The following is a 25742-nucleotide window of genomic DNA, read 5'->3' on the forward strand; positions in this document are numbered from 1 at the left end:
ACTCTCCAGGTTTAAGGGATTCTTCCTTCAGCTAAACATGCATGTGGAACCCAGAGTATGATCCACCGTGTGATCGGAAAACGTGTTCAAATGTGTCTCAGTTTTCGTCCCCTGGTACTCGGGTGCAACATTCCAGACGCTTTACTATCACTCTCCCCACTTGGAGAGTCAGCGCCTTTAACCTCCTGTTTGGCCCAGTTTGCAATTTCTGCGTAAGATGAACAAGAAGAGGGAGAACAAATGAGAGACCTGCTGGAGGTGTCTGGACGGGCATATTTAACTCTCATTTCCCACCAGGAAGAGGAATTAACCAAAGGCTCAGCATGAGATGCCGGAACCAAACTAGGGCCTGAAGCAATCCTGCGGTGTTGCGGCCAGCTCACAAGAAAGCGAGTTGAAGAAAGGAGCTCAGGGACACTGTAATTCACAAACCTGCATTTATAAATGACAGCTATCGTCCAAAAATATATTGAAGGAAGGCTGCCAAGAGGACTTGAAAGCGGGGCAGAATTGCAGGAAACCGATTTCAGGAGGTAGACTGGAATTGCATGTAAAGCATAGGAAAAGAAGCAGAACATCCACAATGATGCACTTGGCCAAAAAGTGCGTATGCGTTTTTTTCCTGAATATATACAGGAAAAAACGCATACGCTCTTTTTGGCCAACCAAGCAAGCTTGCAAAGGAAATCTGCACTACAATGAAGTCTCACTGCCCCCTGGTCAAAAGGCTATCTGAAAAAAGTGTAAAATCCAGAAAGGCAGGACAGGCCATGGAGAACTGGGAGCCTTTTTATGCTGATGGGTGGGATGTAAATTGCCAACAGCCACTCTGGAGAAGTGTATGGTGTTTCCTGAAACATCCAAAAAACAAAGCAACAGAGCCTAGGGCACTTCCACTTATGGTCCTATAGCTTAGGGAAATTAAAATCAAAAAGACACAGCCACCCCAAAGTTTGGGCCGGCTCTGTTTACAAGAACCTCGTTTACGGTACGAGTTCAATATCACAGAAACTGAAAAATGGATAAAGAAGTTGTGCTACTTACGTACAATGCAATATCACTCAGCAATGAAATCTATGTCATCAGGCCCGTAGCAGCATAATGAGTGGATTCAGGTACGATGATTCTCAGTGAAATAAGTCACACAGAAAAAGAAACATCATAAGATATCACTACTACACGGAATGTAAACTTGGCTACACAGGAACTGAATTACAAAACAGAACAGGGTCTCAAATGTAGAAACCCAACTTATGCTTGCTTAAGTGGAAAGGTGAGTTGGGGTGCGGCATAAAACCAGAGATTGAAATTAGCACAGATACCGTTCCATTAGCCAAATATGTAATAGACAAGAGCTACTCCTTGCTCAACAAAGTGGACTCAACACCCCATATTAAACGCCTAACAATATACCTGACTAGTAAGAATCTTAAAACCTATGGATTTATATGTCTCCAAAAGAGAATCAAGCGTGTGTACAGAGGCATAAACGCAGCAGTGATAGGATTGGTGAGGTTCGGTGAGCAAATGCAGACCCTTTGAAGTCATATTGCATGGTACCCATTCCATGGGTCTCAACTCTCCAGGTTTAAGGGATTCTTCCTTCAGCTAAAACATGCATGTGGAACCCAGAGTACGATCCACCGTGTGATCGGAAAACGTGTTCAAATGTGTCTCAGTTTTCGTCCCCTGGTACTCGGGTGCAACATTCCAGACGCTTTACTAACACTCTCCCCACTTGGAGAGTCAGTGCCTTTAACCTCCTGTTTGGCCCAGTTTGCAATTTCTGTGGAAAATGAACAGGAATAGGGAGAACCAATGAGAGACTAGGTGGAGGTGTCTGGACGGGCAAATTGAACTCTCATTTCCCACCAGGAAGAGGAATTAACCAAAGGCTCAGCATGCCATGCCAGAACGAAACTAGGGCCTGCAGCAATCCTGCGGTGTTGCGGCCAGCTCACAAGAAAGCGAGTTGAAGAAAGGAGCTCTGTGGCACTGTAATTCACAAACCTGCAGAGTTATAAATGACAGCTATCTTCCAAAAATATATTGAAGTAAGGCTGCGAAGAGGACTTGAATGCGGGGCAGAATTGCTGGAAACTGATTTCAGAACGTACACGGGAGTAGCTCTTAAAGCATAGGAAAAGAGACAGAACTTGGAAAATAATGCACTTGGCAAAAAAGGGCATATGTGTTTTATCCAGAGCTCTCATAACTGAGGGGAGGAGATTCCCAGCAGGCTCCAACTGCCACCTGAGGGCTCACATTGCCAAGGCAACGTGAGCATGCCAGGCAGGAGTTACCTCACAGCAGAGGTCCCACCTCACAGAAGGGTGAGAAACCCAGCCAACATCAGACTCTCACCAGAGGGCCCACATCACCAAGGGGATGGGAACCAGGCAGGAGTGTCTTCACATCAGTGGGGCCACATCATCGAAAGCTGAGGTACTCAGCACATGTGTCCTCAAACCAGAGGACTCACATCACCAAGGACCTCGGAGTGAGGCAGGCAGGAGTAGCCTCACAACACTGGGCACATAGAATAAAAAAGTGAGGAATCCAGCAGCTGGAACCTCCCAGCAGGCGGCCCAGAGCACCGAGGCTATGGGATCCAGGCCACAGTGAACTCACAGAAGAGGGCCCATGTCATGAAACTGAGCAACCCAGCCATTGGGACCTCAGAGCAGGAGGCCCACATCCCCATGGGGATGGAATTCTGGTAGGAGTGTCCTCGCACCACTGAGAACGTATCAGAAAATTTTGGGCGACCAGCAGTTAGGGCCTGACGCCAGAGGACCCTCATCACCAAGGGAAGGAGGCTCCCAGCAGGCTCCAACTGCCACCAGAGGGCTGACGTCGCCAAGGCGATGTGTGCCAACCAGGCACGAATGACCTCACAGCAGAGGGCCCACCTCAGAGAAGTGTGACGAACCCAGTCAGGATCAGACTCGCACCAGAGGGCCCACATCACCAAATGGATTGGAACCAGGCAGGAGTGTCCTCACATGAGTAGGGCCACATCATCTAAAGGTGAGGAACCCAGAACATGTGGCTTCAAACAATAGGACACCCATCACCAAGGGGCTGGGAGTGAGGCAGGCAGGAGGAGCCTCATAACAGAGGGCCCAAAAATAAGAAAGGTGAGGAATCCAGCAGTTGGAACCTCCCAGCAGGCGGCCCAGAGCACAGAGGCTAGAGGAACCAGGCCAGAGTGAACTAACACCAGACAGCCCACATCATGAAACTGTGAGCAACCCAGACATTGGGACCTCAGAGCAGAAGGCCCACATCCCCATGGTGATGGGAACATGACAGGAGTGTCCTGGCATCACTGGGCTCACATCAGAAAACGTGGGGTGCTCAGAAGTTAGGGCCTGACGCTAGAGGGCACTCATCACCGAGAGGAGGAGGCTCCCAGCAGGCTCCAGCTGCCACCAGAGGGCCAACGTCGCCAAGGTGATGTGTGCCAGCCTGGCAGGAGTGACCTCACAGCAGAGGGCCCACCTCACAGAAGGGTGAGGAACACAGCCAGGATCAGACTCTCACCAGAGGGCCCACATCACCAAGGGGATGGGAACCGGGCAGGAGTGTCCCCACACCAGTGGGACAACATCATCGAAAGGTGAGGATCCCAGCACATGTGTCCTCAAACCAGAGGAACCACATCACCAAGGGGTTCAGAATGAGGCTGGCAGGACTGGCCTCACAACACAGGGTCCATAGAATATAAAAGTTGAGGAATCCAGCAGTTGGAACCTCCCAGCAAGTGGCCCAGAGCACCGAGGCTATGGGATCCAGGCCGCAGTGAACTCACAGCAGAGGGTCCACATCATGAACCTGTGAGCAGCCCAGCTGTTGGGACCTCAGAACAGAAGGCCCACATCCCCATTGGGATGGGAACCTGGCAGGAGTGGCTTTGCACCACTTAGCACATATCAGAAAATGTTAGGAGCCCAGCAGTTAGGGGCTGATGCCAGGGGGCCCTCATAACTGAGGGGAGGAGACTCCCAGCAGGTTCCAACTGCCAACAGAGGGCCCACGTCTACAAGGTGGCATGCGCCAGCCAGGCAGTAGTGACCTCACAGCAGAGGGCCTATCTCACAGAAGGGTGAGGAACCGAGGCAGGATGAGACTCTCACCAGAGGGCCCACAACACCAAGGGGATGGGAACCAGTCAGGACTGTCCTCCCACCAGTGGGGCCACATCATCGAAAGGTGAGGAACCCAGCACATGTGGCCTCATATCAGAGGACATACATCACAAAGGGGATGGGAGTGAGGCAGGTAGGAGTAGCCTAAAAACAGAGGGCCCAAAGAATAAAAAAAGTGAGGAATCCAGCATTTGGAACCTCCCAGCAGGCGGCCGAGAGCACAGAAGCTATGGGATGCAGGCAGGAGTTAACTAACACCAGAGAGCCCACATCATGAAACTGTGAGCAACCCAGGCATTGGGACCTCAGAGCAGAAAGCCCACATCCCCATGGGGATGGGAACCTGACAGGAGTGTCCTGGCATCACTGGGCTCACATCAGAAAACGTGGGGAGCCCAGCAGTTAGAGCCTGATGCTAGAGGGCCGTCATCACCGAGGGCAGGAGGCTCCCAGCAGGTTCCATGTGCCAACAGAGGGCCCACGTCGCCAAGGTGATGTGTGCAAGTCAGGCAGGATTGACCTCACAGCAGAGGGCCTACCTCACAGAAGAGTGAGGAACCCAGCCAGGATAAGACTGTCACCAGAAGGCCCACATCACCAAGGGGATGGGAACCAGGCAGGAGTGTCCTCACACCAGTGGGGCCACATCATTGAAAGTTGCCTAACCCAGCACATGTGGCCTCAAACCAGAAGACCCACATCACGAAGGGGTTGCGAGTGAGGCAGGCAGGAGGAGCATCACAACACAGGACCCATAGAATACAAAAGTTGAGGAATCGAGCAGTTGGAACCTCCCAGCAGGCAGCCAAGACCACAGAGGCTATGGGATCCAGGCCACAGTGAACTAACACCAGAGAGCCCACATCATGAAATTGTGATCAACCCAGCCGTTGGAACCTCAGAGCAGAAGGCCCACATCCCCATGGGGATGGGAACCTAAGAGGAGTGCTTGAGCAACACTGGGCTCACTAAGAAAAGTTGGGGAGCCCAGCAGTTAGGGCCTGACGTCAGAGGGCCCTCATCACAGAGCTGAGGAGGCTCCCAGCAGGGTCCAATTGCCACCAGAGGGCTCATGTCAACAAGGCGAGGTGAGCAACCCAGGCAAGAGTTACCTGATAGTAGAGGGCCCACCTCACAGATGGGTGAGGAACCCAGCCAGGATCAGACTCTCACCAGAGGGCCCACATCACAAAGGGGATGGGACCCAGTCAGGATTATCCTCACACCAGTGGGGCCTCATCATCTTAAGGTGAGGAACCCAGCACATGTGTCCTCAAACCAGAGGACCCACATCACCAAGGGCCTTGGAGTGAGGCAGGCAGGAGTAGCCTCACAACACAGGGCACATAATATAAAAAAACGTGAGGATTCCAGCATTTAGACCTTCCAGCAGGCGGCCCAGAACACCGAGGCTATGGGATCCAGGCCACAGTGAACTCACAGCAGAGGGCCCACATCACAAAACTGTGAGCAACCCAGGAGTTGAGACCTCAGCGCAGAAGGACCACATCCCCATGGGAATGGGAACCTGGCTGGAGTGTCCTCGCACCACTGGGCGCACATCAGAAAATGTGGGGAGCCCACCATTTAGGGCCTGACGCCAGAGGGCCGTCATCACCGAGAGGAGGAGGCGCCCTGCACGCTCCAACTGCCACCAGAGGGCTCACGTCTCCAAGGTGACGTGTGCCAGCCAGGCAGGAGTGACCTCACAGCAGAGGGCCTACCTCACAGAACGTTGAGGAACCCAGCCAGGATTAGACTCTCGCCAGAGGGCCCACCTCACCAAGGGGATGGGAACCAGGCAGGAGTGTCCTCACACGAGTGGGGTCACATCATCGAAAGGTGAGGAACGCAGCACATGTGGCCTCAAGCCATAGGACAGTCATCACCAAGGGGCTGGCAGTGAGGCAGGCAGGAGGAGCCTCACAACAGAGGGCACATAGAATAAAAAAGTTGAGGAATCCAGCAGTTGGAACCTCCCAGCAGGCGGCTCAGAGCACCGATGATAAGGGATCCTTGCCGGAGTGAACTCACAGCAGAGGGCCCACATCATGGTACTGTGAGCAAGCCAGCCGTTTTGACCTCAGAGCAGAAGGCCCATATCGCCATGGGGATGGGAACCTGGCAAGAGTCTCCTCACTCACTTGGCGCACATCAGAAAATGTGGGGAGCCCAGCAGTTATGGCCTAAGGCAAGAGGGCCCTCATCACCGAGGGGAGGAGGATCCCAGCACACTCCAACTGCCACCAGAGGGCCCACGTCGCCAAGGTGACGTGTGCCAGACAGGCATGATTGACCTCACAGCAGAGGGCCCACCTCACAGAAGGGTGAGGAACCCAGCCAGGATCAGACTCTCACCTGAGGGCCCACATCAGCAAGGGGATGGGAACCAGTCAGGACTGTCTTCCCTCCAGTGGGGTCACATCATCGAAAGGTGCGGAACCCAGCACATGTGGCCTCAAATCAGAGGACACATATCACAAAGGGAATGGGAGTGAGGCAGGCAGGAGTAGCCTAAAAACAGAGGGCCCAAAGAATAAGAAAGGTGAGGAATCCAGCAGTTGGAACCTCCCAGCAGGCGGCCCAGAGCACAGAAGCTATGGGATGCAGGCAGGAGTGAACTAATACCAGAGAGCCCACATCATGAAACTGTGAGCAACCCAGGCTTTGGGACCTCAGAGCAGAAGGCCCACATCCCAATGGGGATGTGAACCTGGCTGGAGTGTCCTCGCACCACTGGGCGCACATCACAAAATGTGGGGAGCCCAGCAGTTAGGGCCTGACGCCAGAGGGCCCTCATCACCGAGGAGAGGAGGCTCCCAGCAGGCTCCAAGTGCCACCAGAGGGCTCATGTCCACAAGGCGAGGTGAGCAAGCCAGGCAGGAGTGACCTCACAGCAGACGGCCCACCTCACAGATGGGTTAGGAACCCAGCCAGGATCAGACTCTCAACAGAGGGCCCACATCACCAAGGGGATGTGAACCAGGCAGGAGTCTCCTAAGACCATTGGTCCCACATCATCGAAAGATGAGGAACCCAGCACATGTGGCCTCAAACCAGACGACACACATCACGAAGGGGCTGGGAGTGAGGCAGGCAGGAGGAGCCTCACAACAGAGGGCCCAAAAAATTAAAAAAGTGAGGAATCCAGCAGTTGGAACCTCCCAGCAGGCGGCCAAGAGCACAGAGGCTATGGGATCCAGGCCTCTGTGAACACCAGAGAGCCCACATCATGAAAATGTGAACAACCCAGCCGTTGGGACCTCAGAGCAGAAGGCCCACATCCCCATGGAGATGGGATCCTAAGAGGAGTGCCAAAGCATCACTGGGCTCACTAAGAAAAGTTGGTGAGCCCAGCAGTTAGGGCCTGACGCAAGAGGGCCCTCATCACCGGGGGGAAGAGATTCCCAGCACGCTCCAACTGCCACCACACGGCTGACTTCACCAAGGCAATGTGTGCCAGCCATGCAGGAGTGACCTATCAGCAGAGGGTCTCCCTCACAGGTGGGTGAGGAACAAAGCCAGGAACAGACTCTCACCAGGGGGTCCACATAACCACGTGGATGAGAACCAGGCAGGAGTGTCCTCACACTAGTGGGGCCACATCATCGAAAGGTGAGGAACCCAGAAAAGGTGGCCACAAACCAGAGGACCCACATCACCAAGGGGTTGAGAGTGAGGTAGGTGTCTGGACGGGCATATTTAACACTCATTTCCCACCAGGAAGAGAAATTAACCAAAGGCTCAGCGTGCCCTGCCAGAAGCAGATTAGGGCCTGAAGCAGTCTTGCGGGTTTGCGGCCAGCTCACAAGAAAGCGAGTTGAAGAAAGGAGCTCAGGGGCCCTGTAATTCACAAACCTGGAGAGTTATAAATGACAGATAACGTCCAAAAATATATTGAAGTAAGGCTGCGAAGAGGACTTGAAAGCGGGGCAGAATTTCAGGAAACCGATTTCAGGAGGTAGACTGGATTTGCATTTAAAGCATAGGAAAAGAGACAGAACATCGACAATGATGCACTTGGCAACAAAGGGCATATGAGTTTGTTCCTGAATATATTCAGGAAAAAACACATACGCCCTTTTTGGCAAACCAAGCAAGCTTGCAATGGAAATCCGAACTACTATGAAGTGTCACTTCCCCCCGGTCTAAAGGGCCATCTGAGAAAAGTGTAAAATCCAGAAAGGCAAGACAGGCCATGGGGAAAAAGGAGCCTTGTTATGCTGATGGGCGGGATGTACATTGCCAACAGCCACTCTGGAGAAGTGTATGGTGTTTCCTGATACATCTGAAAAACAAAGCAACAGAGTCTAGGGCATTTCCACTTATGGTCCTATAGCTTAGGGAAATTAAAATCAAAAAGACACAGCCACCCCAAAATTTGGGACGGCTCTGTTTACAGGAACCTCTTCTACAGTACGAGTTAAATATCCCAGAGAACAAATAATTGATAAAGAAGTTGCGGTACTTACGTACAACAGAATACCACTCAGCAATGAAATCTGTGTCACCAGGCCTGTACCAGCATAATGAGTGGATTGAGGCATGATGATTCTAAGTGAAATAAGTCACACAGAAAAAGAAACATCATAAGGTATCACTAATGCACGGAATGTAAACTTGGCTACACATGAACTGAATTACAAAACAGAACAGGGTCTCAAGATTAGAAAACCAACTTATGCTTGCTTAAGGGGAAAGGTGAGTTAAGGGGGTGCTGCATAAAACCAGAGTTTGAAATTAGCACAGATACCGTTCCATAAGCCAAATATGTAATAGACAAGACCTACCCCCTGCTCAACGAAATGGACTCAACAATGAGGTATCACCTCACACCTGTTAGAATGGGCATCATCTGAAAATCTACAAACAACAAATGCTGGAAAGGGTGTGGAGAAAAGGAACCCTCTTCCACTATTGTTGGGAATATAAATTGATACAGTCACTATGGAGAACAATATGGAGTTTCTTAAGAAACTAATAATAGAATTACCATATGATACAGCAATCCCAGGACTGGACATATACCCAGACAAAACCATAAATCAAAAAGAGACATTCACCGCAATGTTCATTGCATCACTATTTACAATATCGAGGTAATGGAAGCAACCTAAATGCCCACAGACAGACGAATGCATAAAGCTGTGGTACATATATAAAATGGAATATTACTAAGCCATGAAAGGAATGAAATTGGGTCATTTGTAGAGACGTCGATGGATCTAGAGACTGTCATACAGAGTGAAGTAAGTCAGAAAGAGAAAAACAAATCTTGTATATTCATGCATATATGTGGAACCTAGAAAAACTGTACAGATTAACCGTTTTGCAAGGCATAAATAGAGCAACAGATGTAGACAACAATCGTATGGACAACAAGGGGGGAAAGCTCTTGGAGGGGTGGTGGTGGGAGGAGTTGAGAGATTGGGATTGGCATGTAAACATTTATATGTATAAAATAGATAACCAATGAGAACCTGCTGTATAAAAATATAAAATAAAATTCAAAATTAAAAAGAAATAAAATTTAAAAAATAAAACAGAAAAAACAATTATTCCCTTCACATACATGTATTTATATGAATAAATTATTTCCATGCTTATATCTGTAAATACAAAAAAGAGGAATAAAATCTACCTTGAACCAAAAACGAAAAAGAGAAAAAAAAAACAGAACCCACCAGTTACTCAGAGGAAAACCGTATCAGGGCACTTGCTCCAGTTGTAAACAATTCTGAAGTTGGTCAGTGGTGGGGAATCGTCTCCCATTCAGCCAGCAGCCCCCACACAACAAGCGTCCTCATTGCAAAGCTGGGGCACTGTGCCGAGGCATCTGTGAGTAAACGTGAGCTGAGCCCCAGGCCAGTTGCTGCTGAACTGTTCCCGCCCTTCCCAGGTAAAACACCTGAATATATACAAGGACTTGAAAGCCTAGAGGAAGGGCCATGGAGCCACACGAGTGACAGCATGCCAGCTGACTTGGTGCCTGCAGGCCAGCCAGGATGGTCCTGGCCCTGGGTGCTCTTCTGGAAGATTTCCATTTCCCTGCCTGAGATACCCGTCCTGTCCCTGCCCCCACTGCTTTTTTCCTTCCTCACCTCTGCCCAGGGAGAAATTCCAGCAGCAGGTATGGGTGACACATCCTCTTCTTTAGCAGGTGGCAGCCTGGCAACTGCTGCAGAAAGTCCAGCAGAGCCCCACTCACACTGGGCCACCCACAAAGCCGTGGCCTCTCACTCCCTCCCACCAGCCCAGCCCCGAGACTGCTGACAGGGCAGAGAAAATGGCGTCAGGCACAGCTGCAGGGGCTTTTGCTGCCTGGAGTGGTATTTATATTGATCTCAACCCAGGCACACCTGGGGAGGGCTGGCCGGCATGGTAAGGCTGCCCAGGTAGCCAATCATCACCCCTCAGGGGCTCACAGTTGCAGAAAATGGAACTTGCTGAACCGGGCCAGGTCCAAGGAACAGGTGTGGGCTCCTGAGAGTCAGGATAGACAAGGGGCTGCAGCTTTGGCTTGTTTTCTAATCATTTTATCTGGCCCATGAGTGGGAGACAACTTCAAGAAAACCCTCTCCTAATGAGAGGAACCCAGGAGTCAGGGAGAGGAGGGGTGGGTGGTGGTTGGAGACAGAGGCCTGGTGCCCTGGGTACAGTGGAAGTCTCTGGAAGACCAGGTGGAGGGAGGCCACACAGAGTGATGCCCAGGGTCACAGACCTGTCGGAGCTGCTGTTTGTTAGTTCAAGTCCTGCTCTGAGGTGCTCTGTGTCAGCTCTGAGCGACAGGTGAGCTGGGGGTGCTCTTCAATGAGGGCTATGTGCACGGTTCCTGTGTGCCCAGCCCTGCCACGGTACCTGCAAGGGTAGCTCTGTATCCTGGGAGGGGCCTGACCATGAGAGCCCCGTGGGCTGGGTTGGGGGTGGGGTACCTGCCCAGGAGAGCTCCATATCCTGGGATTGGCCTGACCACGAGAGCCCCATGGGCTGCTGGGGACCTGGTAAAGGATGTCAGGACAGTCAGTGAAGCCACCGAGGATATACCTCCAGTTGCTCCTGATTCCTACACCCTGCTGGTCATTCTACCAACCACCAGGACATGGTATTCTGTATTAGTCTTCAATGATGCCTTCTTTTGTATTCCATTAGTCCCAGAGTCACAAGAAATTTTGGCTTGTGAGTGGCAGGACTCAACATACAACTAAAACAATACTTCCGGGCCGTCTTGCCCCAAGGGTTCAAAAATTCCCACACCATCTTTGGGGAAAGCTTAGCTAAAGACCGAAAAGTTCTACCTCTGGAAAAGGAAACCCTCCTTCAATATGCAGACGACATTCTGATCGCCAGCCCTACTAAGGAGGCCTCTGAACTACCAAGCCAATAAAGGATAGAAGTTGTCCAAGAAAAAGCTCAAATATCACAGACTGCGGTGACCTGCCTGGGCTTCATTCTCACACAAGGTCAGAGAAGCCCATCCCAGGAAAGGGAAGAAACCATTTGCAGCCTTACGCCTTTCTAAAACTAGAAGACAGCTTAGGGGTTCCTGGGGAGGCCAGGGTTTGCTGCTTCTGGATCCCTAACTACAGTCTACTAGCTGGGCCTCTATATGAAATACTGAAAGGAAAAGATGATGATCCTTTTGAACAGAATCCAGAAGTGGCCTTTCAAGAATGGAAAGAGCAGTCAATTCAGACCCTTGCCCTGGAACTCCCTAATTGAGCTAAACCCTTTGACCTTTCCATTCCCGGTGAAAGGTGAATCGCCATTGGAGAATTAGTGCAAAAACTGGGACCACTTGAAATGGAACAACGCAAGAATGCCATCCAGGTAGGATAAACTACAGTCACCAAGGGGCTTGGCCCACTGCCACATCTGGCCAAGATACTGGCGGTATCTAAAAACCTGGAAATCAGCAGCCCAAAAGGCCACCTCCCTCCTAAGGGAAAAGGACCCCACGTGGTGATCCTAATCACCAACCATGCCCTGAAGTTGCAGGGTTCGCTCCGTGGGCACACCGACCTCGAGTGAGGAGGCCCTCCAACTCCAACATCCAGAGAGATAACCGGGGGCAACAGGGCACCATGACGACTCGTGTGAACATCACTTGACCTGGAGTTTCTCTCATAAAACAACAATAGTGTGTCCCGAAGGAGTAGACTACTGCTTGCAGGACTTCCTGCACCCAGAGGGGAGCTAATAATCTTGGCGGGGGAACCGTATATCACACTGTCACCATAGAAAAGCCTACAGACACCGTGATGATGGTGGCCAATAAGACCGGCTGGACTCCTGTTTACTTCCAAAGGTTGTTGACTCAGTGGCCATCATGGTCCTTGATCACCACTGACCCTGGACTGTCTGGGAGTTGAGCGGGCAGGGCTCTGACACCTGGTGCTGTTTTTACGTTAATTCAGGGGCCTAATTGAAGAAAGAGCAGACTACTGGTCAGAGCATCTAGGCTGGCAGAAACGGTCAGCCTAAGGTGGCCGAACAAATGTGGGGCAGGGTGAAACCGGCCCCCACAGCGTCTCTGCACATCTCTTTCCTGGACCCTTAAAGGTCATTAGAATCTATAACACTTCCAATGCTGGTGCTCAGGCGGACGAGCAGGGAGGCAGGGGTCCTGGGGCCAATCAACGTCACCTGGAGGCTGCTGGGGAGAAGTTCTGACCCTCGTCCCCTGGTATGAGGGCTCCCAACTCAGCACTCAGCAGTTACAGAAGAAGGGTCTGCACCCTCAGCACTCCAAGAATGAGGAACGGGACAAAAGGCAGAGGAGGGGTTTGTCCCCAGCAAAGCCCCTTAAAAATCCCTGGGAGATAAAAATAGAATGTGGGCAATAAAGTCAAGTCTGACCTTTTTTATCCTTTGTGCTTTGTCTAATTTCACGTGCTCCTAGGGTCCCGCATGCAGAGGTTCCACACCCGGCACTTCAGACCAGATTTCCTGGTGCAGAATGGCTGGGTCGACACCTCAGCTCCTGGGGCCCAGTGCAGACTCCGAGATATAGAGCCTGAGCTGCAGCCAACCCGGCCCTTGAGAGCTCCGCCCCCTCCCTCCCACTGACTCTGACAGGATCTCTACACAGCAGCCCAGCCCACAGCTCACGGGGTAGTGCATGCTCTCACCTCTCCATTCTCTGATGAAAATATAAAGTTTCCTTTGCTTGGGAACCAAACTCAGTCTCGATCTGTTGGCCCCAATGACACTGGGCAGGGGGACCCTTGTTGGGGTCCACTCTGGAGGATCAGTAACAGAAATTGAGACTATTGTAACTTCAATGAACAGATGTGTGAGCCAAACTGTAGTTAACATAGAACAGTTTATAAGGCTCGGGTAAAATAAGATGTTTCTAACACTTCCATTTGATATTTCCATCACTTTATTATAAGCAAGTTCAGTGAAAAGGTTTGTCTTATTTGTCAGGTCAATATTAGAGAAATGAAGTGATTTCTTTCCAAGGATGTACATCTAATAATCTTGGTTAAAGCTTCAATCTTGTTTTAAATGCTTTTCCATTGAAAATGATACCTCTCTTTCAGCTCCCCCATTTCTGAGAAGTATAAAATCTTATAATTTATTATTACCAAAGGGGAAAGGTGGGAGGAGGGATAAATTAACAGTTTGGAATTAACACATACACACTGCTATGTATAAAATAGATCATCAACAAGGAACTACTGTATAGCACAGGGAACTACACTCAATATTGTGCAATAACCTATAAGGGGAAATAATCGGAAAAAGAACAGATATTTTTATTGACATCATCTATCAATGACAGTTAAAGTGTAACCTAAGGGAAGCCGGTGGTGAGTGCTTCTGACCCTGAAGACTTCAGTCATCTAAAGTTTGGACTCTGCCTACTTCCCAAGGCCCTTAATGAACATATGTGTAGCCGTAGCTTAAAAAACTCCCCAGTTTGGGTTTCGGGGAGACACTGATTTTGAAAAAGCCCTGGTGTTCTCCTTACATGAATGGGACTCTTCCTACTGCTAAAACATGTCTGTCACATCCAGAGGATGGTATACCGTCTGATCGGGAAGAGTTTGGAAAAGGCATCTCATCTCCTCATCTCCTGGTGCTCGGGTTCACCCCTCCAGCGTCTTTACTAACAGTCTCCCCACTTGGAGATGTCAACACTGTCAACATCCCATTGCGTACAGTTTGGAATTTGTCCAGAGGATGAAGCGGAAGGATGAGGAACAATGAGAGACAACTCCTAGGTGTTCAGACAGGCACATGTCACTCTAATTTCCAATCAGGAAGATGAATTGACCAAAGGCTAGGGTTGCCCATGGAAACAGTATAGGGCTTGAGGAAATCCCACTGCTTTGTGGCCAGTTCCCATAAACACAAGTTGAACAATGGAACTCAGGGGCAGTAAAATTCACGAAACTGCAGAGTTGAAAATATCTATCACTGAAAAATGTCTTGAGGAAAGTCAGAGAAAAGGATTGGCAAGCAAGGGAGAATGACAGGAAAGGGATTTGAGGAGGTAGAAAGGACTCGCCATTAAGCACAAGAAAAGGGGCTGAACATTGCCAACATTGCAGTTGGCCAAAAAGGCTGTATGCGTTTTTTTCTGTATATATTCAAGAAAAGGGCATACACTTTTTTAGCCAACCAAACAGGTGGGCACTGGAAATCAATACTACAAAAGATATCACTTCGCATCAGTCAGAAGAGCCATCCTCATAAAGTGTAAACGCCAGAAATGCAGGACAGGGCAAGGAGAAGAGGGAGCCCTGTGAGGCTTATAGTGGAAATGTATATTGCCAACGGCCATTCTGGAGAAGTGTATTGTGTTTACTAAAGCATCTAAAAAATGAGCTACAGAGCATAGGGCACTTGCACTCATGGGCGTATATCTTGGGAAAAACAAAAATCGAGAGGACACAGGCACCCCAATGTTTACTGCCTCTCTGTTTAAAAGATCCTCGACTAGGATATAACTTAAATGTCTCTGGAGGGAAAAAATGAATAGAGATGTGGTACTTATGTAGAGTGGAATATTACTCAGCCTGGAAATCAATGAAATATGGCCAGTTGTAACAACTCCGGAGGAGTTACGTATGATCATTCTAAGTGACATAATTCAAAAAGAAAAAGACACATATCATAAGATATCACTTAAAGGTGGAATCCAAAATGGCTACACATGAAATAAATTACAAAACAAAAACATAGTCAAATATGTAGAAAACACGCGTGAGGCTGCTAAACGGGAAAGGTGGGGAGGGGTGAGGCATCATCCAGGAGGTTGAAATTAGCAAAGATACCATTCCAAATACCAAACTGATAATCAACAAGGCCTACACGGTAGCTAAAAGAACTGCACTCAGCACACTCAAGTCACCGGAAAAGAATATCTATGACTGGTAAGAATCTGAAAAAGAATTTATTGATGTCTCTCTGTACGTGAATCAAGTGGATGTACAGCAGCAAGAAACAGAGCTTTGAAAATCAGCTGTAACCAATATAGTAATAAATTGAAAAAAATAAACGACAGAGAGACAGAGAAAACCTCTTACAACTTTTCCTCAGGGACGGTGATGCAACATGGATTGAACACATCTAGACCCACAGCAGGATGAGACATAAGGCTGGAAACTGTTCGCGCTAAGAGAAATGTGAGGTTGGGTGAGGAAATGCACACCCTTTAAAGTAATACTACCTGGTACCCATTCAATGGGTCCCAAATCTGCAGGTTCAAGGAATCTTCCTACAGCTAAAACATGCATGGAAAACCCAGAGGACTGTACACCATGTGATCGGGAGATGTGTCTAAAATGCACCTCATTTATCCTCTCCTGGTGCTCCTGTTCATCATTCCAGCCACGTTACTTAGAATCTCCCCACTTAGAGAATCAGCACATTTAAACTTCTGTTTCACACATTTTGCAAATTGTGAGGAGGATGAACGGGAACAGGGGGAACCAATGAGAGAATAGTTGTAGGGGTTTGGACGGGTACATGTCACTCTAATTTCCCATTAAGAATAAGAATTAAAAAAAGGCTCAGCCCGCCTCACCAGAGCCAAAATAGGGCCTGAAGCAATCCTGCGGTTTTGAGGCCAGCTCACAAAAGAGCAACTTAAAAAATGGAGCTCAGGGTCACTGCAATTCACAAACCTGCAGAGTTATAAATGAAAACTAACGTCCAAAAATATGTTGAGGTAAGGCAAAGAAGAGGATCTGAATGCAAGACAGAATTGCAAGAAACAGATTTCAAGAGATAGATTGGACTCGCCTTTAAAGCACATGAAAAGCGACAGAATTTTGACAATGATGCGGTTGGCCCAAAAGGGAGTATGCGTTTTTTCCTGAATATATCCAGGAAAAAACGCATACGCACTTTATGGGCAACCAAGCAAGCAAGCAATGCAAATGTGCACAATAAAGAAGTCTCATTTCCCACTGGTCAAAAGGGCCATCCGAAAAAATTGTAAAAACCAGAAATGCAGGACAGGCCATGGAGAACAGGAAGCCTTTATACGCTGATGGACAGTGTGTGAACTGCCGAGAGCCACTCTGGAGAAGTGTATGGTGGTTCCTAAATCATCTAAAAAACAGAGCGACAGAGCATAGGGCACTTCCAATCACGGGAGTATATCTAGGGAAGTCTAAAAATCAACAAGACACAAGCACACCACAGTTTAGGGCTACTCTGTTTACAAGAACCTCAACTTCAGTACACCTTAAATATCCCAGGAAAGAGAACAATGGATAAAGAAAATGTGGTACTTATGTACAATGGAATATCTCTTCACCATGAAATCAATGTAATAAGGCTAGTAGAAGGATAAAGAGTGGATTGAGGTCCGATAATACTACTTGAAATAAGTCAAACAGAAAAAGAAACATATCATCAGATATCACTTATAGAGGGAGGATAAATATGGCTGCACAAAAAATGAATTACAAAACAGAACAGTGTCTCACATTTAGAAAACACACTTATGTCAGCTTAAGGGGAAAGGAGAGGTGGGGTGATGCATAAAACCAGAGTTTGAAATTAGCACAGATACCGTTCAATAAACCAAAATAGGTATCAGAAAAGATCTACACCTTGCTCAATGAACTGGCCTCAACACACCCTATACACCGCAGAGAAATATATCTGAGTAATAAGAATCTTAAAACCCATGTATTGATATATCTCCATAAGGGAATCAAGTGTGCGCAGAGCGGCACAAACACAGCAGTGAAAATGAGCTAAACCCCTTTATAGAAATAAATTTTAAAACCAAAACGCAGAAACAATGAAAGAGAGAAAAATTCTTACAAAATTCGCTCAGGGGCTGTGATGCAACCTGGAATGACCACATATAAACCCACAGCTGGATAAGACATAAGGCTGGACACTTGGGGCTGAAAGGATTGGTGAGCTTTGGTGAGCAACTGCCGAAAGTTTAATGCAATACTTCATGCTACTCATTCCAAGGGTCCCAACACTCCAGGTTGAAGGGAATCTTCCTACAGCTAAACCATGCATGGGAAATCCAGCGGATGGTATACCATATGATCGGGAAAGGTTTCTAAAATGCACCTCATTTTCCTCTCCTGGGGCTCCGGATCAACATTCCAGCCACTTTACTAACAACATCTCCACATGGAGAGTCAATGCCTTTAAGTTCCGGTATCGCACAGTCTGCAGTTAGTGCGGAGGATGAATGGGAATAGGGGGAACCAGTGAGAAAATAGCTGTAGCGGTTTCAATGGGCACATGTCACTCTAATTTCACATCAGGAAGAAGAATTAACCAAAGGCAGAGCAAGGCGTCCCAGAAGAAGAATAGGGCCTGAAGAAATCCTGTGGATATGAGGCAAGATCACAAAAATAAGAGCAGAAAAATGGAGCTAAGGGCCACTGCAATTCAAAAACCTGCAGAGTTATAAAGGCCAACTATTTTCCAAACGTATATTGAGGTAAGGCTATGAAGAGGCACTGAGAGCAAGGCAGAACTGCAGGAAACCGATTTCAGGAGGTAGACTGGAATTGCACTGAAAACATATGAAAAGACTCAGAATGTCGACAATGATGCACTTGGCCAAAAAGGGCGTATGCGTTTCTTCCTGAATATATTCAGGAAAAACTGCATACGCCCTTTTTGGCCAACCAAGCAAGCTTGCAAAAGAAATCTGCACTACAATGAAGTCTCACTGCCCCCCAGTCAAAAGGGCCATCTGAAAAAAGTGTAAAATCCAGAAAGGCAGGACAGGCCATGGAGAACTGGGAGCCTTGTTATGCTGATGGGCGGGATGTAAATTGCCAACAGCCACTCTGGAGAAGTGTATGGTGTTTCCTGAAACATCTAAAAAAGAAAGCAACACAGCCTAGGACACTTCCACTTATGGTCTTATAGCTTAGGGAAATTAAACTCAAAAAGACACAGCCACCCCAAAGTTTGGGACGGCTCTGTTTACAAGAACCTCGTTTACGGTACAGGTTCAAAATTGCAGAAAGCGAAAAATGGATAAAGAAGTTGTGGTACTTACGTACAATGCAATATCACTCAGCAATGAAATCTATGTCATCAGGCCGGTAGCAGCATAATGAGTGGATTCAGGTACGATGATTCTAAATGAAATAAGTCACACAGAAAAAGAAACATCATAAGATATCACTAATACACGGAATGTAAACTTGGCTACACAGAAACTGAATTACAAAACAGAAAAGCATCTCAAATGTAGAAAACCAACTTATGCTTGCTTAAGGGGAAAGGTGAGCTGGGGTGCTGCATAAAACCAGAGATTGAAATTAGCACAGATACCGTTCTGTAAGCCAAATAAGTAATAGACAAGAATTACTCCTTGCTCAACGAAGTGGACTCAACACCCCATAATAAACGCCTAAGAATATACGTGACTAGTAAGAATCTTAAAACGTATGGATTTATACGTCTCCAAAAGAGAATCAATCGTGTGTACAGCGGCATAAACGCAGCAGTGATAGGATTGGTGAGGTTTGGTGAGCAAATGCAGACCCTTTGAAGTCATATTGCATGGTACCCATTCCATGGGTCTCAACTCTCATGGTTTAAGGGATTCTTCCTTCAGCTAAACATGCATGTGGAACACAGAGTATGATCCACCGTGTGATCGGGAAACGTGTTCAAATGTGTCTCAGTTTTCGTCCCCTGGTACTCGGGTGCAACATTCCAGACGCTTTACTAACACTCTCCCCACTTGGAGAGTCGGTGCCTTTAACCTCCTGTTTGGCCCAGTTTGCAATTTCTGCGTAAGATGAACAGGAATAGGGAGAACCAATGAGAGACTAGGTGGAGGTGTCTGGACGGGCAAATTTAACTCTCATTTCCCACCAGGAAGAGGAATTAACCAAAGGCTCAGCGTGGCATGCCAGAAGCACACTAGGGCCTGAAGCAATCCTGCGGTGTTGCGGCCAGCTCACAAGAAAGCGAGTTGAAGGAAGGAACTCAGGGGCACTGTAATTCACAAACCTGCAGAGTTATAAATGACAGCTTTCGTCCAAAAATATATTGAAGGAAGGCTGCCAAGAGGACTTGAAAGCGGGGCAGAATTGCAGGAAACCGATTTCAGGAGGTAGACTGGAATTGCATGTAAAGCATAGGAAAAGAGGCAGAACGTCCACAATGATGCACTTGGCCAAAAAGGGCGTATGCATTTTTTCCGGAATATATTCAGGAAAAAACGCATACGCCCTTTTTGGCCAACCAAGCAAGCTTGCAAAGGAAATCTGCACTACAATGAAGTCTCACTGCCCCCTGGTCAAAAGGGCTATCTGAAAAAAGTGTAAAATCCAGAAAGGCAGGACAGGCCATGGAGAACTGGGAGCCTTGTTATGCTGATGGGCGGGATGTAAATTGCCAACAGCCACTCTGGAGAAGTGTATGTTGTTTCCTGAAACATCCAAAAAACAAAGCAACAGAGCCTAGGGCACTTCCACTTATGGTCCTATAGCTTAGGGAAATTAAAATAAAAAAGACACAGCCACCCCAAAGTTTGGGCCGGCTCTGTTTACAAGAACCTCGTTTACGGTACAAGTTGAATATCACAGAAAGCGAAAAATGGATAAAGAAGTTGTGGTACTTACGTACAATGCAGTATCACACAGCAATGAAATCTATGTCATCAGGGCCGTAGCAGCATAATGAGTGGATTCAGGTACGATGATTCTAAGTGAAATAAGTCACACAGAAAAAGAAACATCATAAGGTATCACTAACACACGGAATGTAAACTTGGCTACACAGGAACTGAATTACAAAACAGAACAGGGTCTCAAATGTAGAAAACCTACTTACGCTTGCTTAAGGGGAATGGTGGGTTGGGGTGCTGCATGAAACCAGAGATTGAAATTGGCACAGATACCGTTCCATAAGCCAAATATGTAATAGACAAGAGCTACTCCTTGCTCAACGAAGTGGACTCAACACCCCATATTAAACGCCTAAGAATATACCTGACTAGTAAGAATCTTAAAACCTATGGATTTATATGTCTCCGAAAGAGAATCAAGCGTGTGTACAGCAGCATAAGTGCAGCAGTGATAGGATTGGTGACGTTCGATGAGCAAACGCAGACCCTTTGAAGTCATATTGCATGGTACCCATTCCATGGGTCTCAACTCTCCAGTTTTAAGGGATTCTTCCTTCAGCTAAACATGCATGTGGAACCCAGAGTATGATCCACCGTGTGATCGGGAAACGTGTTCAAATGTGTCTCAGTTTTCGTCTCCTGGTACTCGGGTGCAACATTCCAGACGCTTTACTAACACTCTCCCCACTTGGAGAGTCAGTGCCTTTAAACTCCTGTTTGGCCCAGTTTGCAATTTCTGCGTAAGATGAACAGGAATAGGGAGAACCAATGAGAGACTAGGTGGAGGTGTCTGGACGGGCAAATTAAAATCTCATTTCCCACCAGGAAGAGGAATTAACCAAAGGCTCAGCGTGCCATGCCAGAAGCACACTAGGGCCTGAAGCAATCTTGCGGTGTTGCGGCCAGCTCACAAGAAAGCGAGTTGAAGAAAGGAACTCAGGGGCACTGTAATTCACAAACCTGCAGAGTTATAAATGACAACTATCGTCCAAAAATATATTGAAGTAAGGCTGCCAAGAGGACTTGAAAGCGGGGCAGAATTGCAGGAAACCGATTTCAGGAGGTAGACTGGAATTGCATGTAAAGCATAGGAAAAGAGGCAGAACGTCCACAATGATGCACTTGGCCAAAAAGGGCGTATGCGTTTTTTCCTGAATATATTCAGGAAAAAACGCATACGCCCTTTTTGGCCAACCAAGCAAGCTTGCAAAGGAAATCTGCACTACAATGAAGTCTCACTGCCCCCGGTCAAAAGGGCCATCTGAAAAAAGTGTAAAATCCAGAAAGGCAGGACAGGCCATAGAGAACTGGGAGACTTGTTATGCTGATGGGCGGGATGTAAATTGCCAGAAGCCACTCTGGAGAAGTGTATGGTGTTTCCTGAAACATCCAAAAAACAAAGCAACAGAGCCTAGGGCACTTCCACTTATGGTCCTATAGCTTAGGGAAATTAAAATCAAAAAGACACAGCCACCCCAAAGTTTGGGCCGGCTCTGTTTACAAGAACCTCGTTTACGGTACAAGTTGAATATCACAGAAAGCGAAAAATGGATAAAGAAGTTGTGGTACTTACGTACAATGCAGTATCACACAGCAATGAAATCTATGTCATCAGGGCCGTAGCAGCATAATGAGTGGATTCAGGTACGATGATTCTAAGTGAAATAAGTCACACAGAAAAAGAAACATCATAAGGTATCACTAACACAGGGAATGTAAACTTGGCTACACAGGAACTGAATTACAAAACAGAACAGTGTCTCAAATGTAGAAAACCAACTTATGCTTGCTTAAGGGGAATGGTGAGTTGGGGTGCTGCATAAAACCAGAGATTGAAATTGGCACAGATACTGTTCCATAAGCCAAATATGTAATAGACAAGAGCTACTCCTTGCTCAACGAAGTGGACTCAACACCCCATATTAAACGCCTAAGAATATACCTGACTAGTAAGAATCTTAAAACCTATGGATTTATATGTCTCCGAAAGAGAATCAAGCGTGTGTACAGCGGCATAAGCGCAGCAGTGATACGACTGGTGAGGTTCGATGATCAAACGCAGACCCTTTAAATTCATATTGCATGGTACCCATTCCATGGGTCTCAACTCTCCATGTTTAAGGGATTCTTCCTTCAGCTAAAACATGCATGTGGAACCCAGAGTATGATTCACTGTGTGATCGGGAAACGTGTTCAAATGTGTCTCAGTTTTCGTCCCCTGGTACTCGGGTGCAACATTCCAGACGCTTTACTAACACTCTCCCCACTTGGAGAGTCAGTGCCTTTAACCTCCTGTTTGGCCCAGTTTGCAATTTCTGTGGAAAATGAACAGGAATAGGGAGAACCAATGAGAGATTAGGTGGACGTGTCTGGACGGGCAAATTTAACTCTCATTTCCCACCAGGAAGAGGAATTAACCAAAGGCTCAGCATGCCATGCCGGAACCAAACTAGGGCCTGAAGCAAACCTGCGGTGTTGCGGCAGGCTCACAAGAAAGCGAGTTGAAGAAAGGAGCTCAGGGACACTGTAATTCACAAACCTGCATTTATAAATGACAGCTATCGTCCAAAAATATATTGAAGGAAGGCTGCCAAGAGGAGTTGAAAGCGGGGCAGAATTGCAGGAAACCGATTTCAGGAGGTAGACTGGAATTGCATGTAAAGCATAGGAAAAGAGGCAGAACGTCCACAATGATGCACTTGGCCAAAAAGGGCGTATGCGTTTTTTCCTGAATATATTCAGTAAAAAACGCATACGCCCTTTTTGGCCAACCAAGCAAGCTTGCAAAGGAAATCTGCACTACAATGAAGTCTCACTGCCCCCAGGTCAAAAGGGCTATCTGAAAAAAGTGTAAAATCCAGAAAGGCAGGACAGGCCATGGAGAACTGGGAGCCTTGTTATGCTGATGGGTGGGATGTTAATTGCCAACAGCCACTCTGGGGAAGTGTATGGTGTTTCCTGAAACATCTAAAAAACAAAGCAACAGAGCCTAGGGCACTTCCACTTATGGTCCTATAGCTTAGGGAAATTAAAATCAAAAAGACACAGCCACCCCAAAGTTTGGGCCGGCTCTGTTTACAAGAACCTCATTTACGGTACAAGTTTAATATCACAGAAAGCGAAAAATGGATAAAGAAGTTGTGGTAATTACGTAGAATGCAATATCATTCAGCAATGAAATCTATGTCATCAGGCCCGTAGCAGCATAATTAGTGGATTCAGGTATGATGATTCTAAGTGAAATAAGTCACACAGAAAAAGAAATATCATAAGGTATCACTAATACACGGAATGTAAACTTGGCTACACAAGAACTGAATTACAAAACAGAACAGGGTCTCAAAAGTAGAAACCCAACTTATGCTTGCTTAAGTGGAAAGGTGAGTTGGGGTGATGCATAAAACCAGAGATTGAAATTAGCAAAGATACCGTTCCATAAGCCAAATATGTAATAGACAAGAGGTACTCCTTGCTCAACGAAGTGGACTCAACACCCCATATTAATCGCCTAAGAATATACCTGACTAGTAAGAATCTTAAAACCTATGGATATATATGTCTCCGAATGAGAATCAAGCGTGTGTACAGCGGCATAAACGCAGCAGTGATAGGATTGGTGAGGTTCGGTGAGCAAATGGAGACCCTTTGAAGTCATATTGCATGGTACCCATTCCATGGGTCTCAACTCTCCAGGTTTAAGGGATTCTTCCTTCAGCTAAAACATGCATGTGGAACCCAGAGTATGGTCCACCATGTGATCGGGAAACGTGTTCAAATGTGTCTCAGTTTTCGTCCCCTGTTACTCAGGTGCAACATTCCAGACGCTTTACTAACACTCTCCCCACTTGGAGAGTTAGTGTCTTTAATCTCCTGTTTGGCCCAGTTTGCAATTTCTATGGAAAATGAACAGGAATAGGGAGAACCAATGAGAGACTAGGTGGAGGTGTCTGGACGGGCAAATTTAACTCTCATTTCCCACCAGGAAGAGGAATTAACCAAAGGCTCAGCATGAGATGCCGGAACCAAACTAGGGCCTGAAGCAATCCTGCGGTGTTGCGGCCAGCTCACAAGAAAGCGAGTTGAAGAAAGGAGCTCAGGGACACTGTAATTCACAAACCTGCATTTATAAATGACAGCTATCGTCCAAAAATATATTGAAGGAAGGCTGCCAAGAGGACTTGAAAGCGGGGCAGAATTGCAGGAAACCGATTTCAGGAGGTAGACTGGAATTGCATGTAAAGCATAGGAAAAGAAGCAGAACATCCACAATGATGCACTTGGCCAAAAAGTGCGTATGCGTTTTTTTCCTGAATATATACAGGAAAAAACGCATACGCTCTTTTTGGCCAACCAAGCAAGCTTGCAAAGGAAATCTGCACTACAATGAAGTCTCACTGCCCCCTGGTCAAAAGGCTATCTGAAAAAAGTGTAAAATCAAGAAAGGCAGGACAGGCCATGGAGAACTGGGAGCCTTGTTATGCTGATGGGCGGGATGGAAATTGCCAGCAGCCACTCTGGAGAAGTGTATGGTGTTTCCTGAAACATCCAAAAAACAAAGCAACAGAGCCTAGGGCATTTCCACTTATGGTCCTATAGCTTAGGAAAATTTAAATCAAAAAGACACAGCCACCCCAAAGTTTGGGCCGGCTCTGTTTACAAGAATCTCGTTTACGGTACAAGTTCAATATCACAGAAAGCAAAAAATGGATAAAGAAGTTGTGGTAATTACGTACAATACAATATCACTAAGCAATGAAATCTATGTCATCAGGCCCGTAGCAGCATAATGAGTGGATTCAGGTACGATGATTCTAAGTGAAATAAGTCACACAGAAAAAGAAACATCATAAGATATCACTACTACACGGAATGTAAACTTGGCTACACAGGAACTGAATTACAAAACAGAACAGGGTCTCAAATGTAGAAAACCAACTTATGCTTGCTTAAGGGGAAAGGTGAGTTGGGGTGCTGCATAAAACCAGAGATTGAAATTAGCACAGATACCGTTCCATAAGCCAAATATGTAATAGACAAGAGCTACTCCTTGCTCAACGAAGTGGACTCAACACCCCATATTAAACGCCTAAGAATATACCTGACTAGTAAGAATCTTAAAACCTATGGATTTATATGTCTCCAAAAGAGAATCAATCGTGTGTACAGCGGCATAAACGCAGCAGTGATAGGATTGGTGAGGTTCGGTGAGCAAATGCAGACCCTTTCAAGTCATACTGCATGGTACCCATTCCATGGGTCTCAACTCTCCAGGTTTAAGGGATTCTTCCTTCAGCTAAACATGCATGTGGAACCCAGAGTATGATCCACCGTGTGATCGGAAAACGTGTTCAAATGTGTCTCAGTTTTCGTCCCCTGGTACTCGGGTGCAACATTCCAGACGCTTTACTATCACTCTCCCCACTTGGAGAGTCAGCGCCTTTAACCTCCTGTTTGGCCCAGTTTGCAATTTCTGCGTAAGATGAACAAGAAGAGGGAGAACAAATGAG

This window comes from Leucopleurus acutus (assembly GCF_964270905.1).
Source record: "Leucopleurus acutus genome assembly, chromosome: 4".
NCBI lineage: Eukaryota > Metazoa > Chordata > Mammalia > Artiodactyla > Delphinidae > Leucopleurus > Leucopleurus acutus.